The 1,360-nt window shown below is 47.6% G+C and overlaps 1 pseudogene; it reads right to left on the bottom strand.

Annotated features, from left to right (window-relative positions):
* Nucleotides 1–426: 426 nt before the first annotated feature.
* On the bottom strand, nt 427–1,138 carry LOC130835321 (V-type proton ATPase subunit E 1-like; annotated as a pseudogene).
* Nucleotides 1,139–1,360: the final 222 nt, after the last annotated feature.

Genomic DNA, 1,360 nt, shown 5'->3' with positions numbered 1-1,360 from the left:
TTGATGACTTAGACCTTAAATCACATCTACAAACACTTCTAGGTCCAAACAGGTAACAGGGAAGCTGCTGGAAGGAATGAGGCCCCACATGCACTTGAAGTCCAAAGAGCAGAGACCTGGCCCCAGAGCCCACCACCACCCCAGGCTGGATGCTGGACCCCAGGAGAGCAAGAAGTGCGGGGACCCTCATGCACTCACCACCTGACCCCTCACCTTCGTGCTGCAGAACAGCAGGAAGTTGTGTCACTTTGACACAATCTAGAGGAAAGTTTCCTGATCATATTAAATGAGACTCTCCCATCATTACCCATCAGCCAGGGCATTAGCTACAGAAGGGCATCCACTGACAGATACAGGACAGGAGGACAGCCAAGAGGAAGTGACACAGGCCATCTTGTTTCTTCAAATGTCAGGAATGTCCACATCACACAGCAGGTGGACGCCACCTCCTGCAGGCTTAGTCCAAAAACTTCCTGTTGGCATTTGCACCAAACAAGGCTCCGTGCACTTCGGGCATCATCTGCTGGGCTATGAGGTCCAGCCGGCTTTCTAGAGTATTTGAAATCTTGATTTTGCGATCCCCATTATAGATCTCAACCCCGCCAGCTATTTCCTCAGGCAGGTAGGCCTCCTGATCAATCTGGACATCAGCGTCTCTTTTGGTAGCTATTTTGTACATGGGGATTGCTTTTTGCACTGCAGCCTTCACCAGAGGGAAATCCTGTTTCCTGAAATGAACGATCATTCGGGGCTCCAACAACTGGTACAAACCCTGGAGGACCAGTCCATCAGGCAGGACTTGGTACCTGGCCGTATCTTTTGCCACTTTGCTGAGTCTCTGTTTTGCTTCATTTAGTAGGTCTGTGATAAGGTCATCTCTTGCTCTGAGGACTTTGAGCCTCGCCTCTTTCATCAAACTGGGCATCTGAATTTTCTTCTGCTGCTCAATCTGCTTTTCTTTCTTCTCGTAGTATTCTATAATCTTCAGTCTTTGGGTTTGCACAAGATGACCTTTCTCAATGTTGAACTCTTCTTCTGCCTTTACATCTATTTCTCCTGCTTTTTTATTGGCTTCTTGTTCAATAAAAGCCATCATATGCTAAATCTGCTTCTGCACGTCAGCATCGCTGAGGGCCATGGTGCAAGCGACAGGAGGCGACACGCGACTGGCCGGAGCTCAAGCCTGATGCGGGAGATGGGCGAACGGGAGCCGAAAGGTGCATGGTTTTAAATGCCAAATAATACACTTATTTTTAACGACATAATGAAAATTTACATTCCTCTGCCTAACTCTCTGAATACTTCAGACAAACTCCCTATAGGCAACAAACACTCAACTCTTCTAATTGCTTTCCTTAAT

This window comes from Hippopotamus amphibius, chromosome 13 (assembly GCF_030028045.1).
Source record: "Hippopotamus amphibius kiboko isolate mHipAmp2 chromosome 13, mHipAmp2.hap2, whole genome shotgun sequence".
In the NCBI taxonomy this organism is placed as follows: domain Eukaryota; kingdom Metazoa; phylum Chordata; class Mammalia; order Artiodactyla; family Hippopotamidae; genus Hippopotamus; species Hippopotamus amphibius.
The sequence above is the reverse complement of the archived record's forward strand: the minus strand, read 5'-3'. Positions and strand labels throughout refer to the sequence as shown.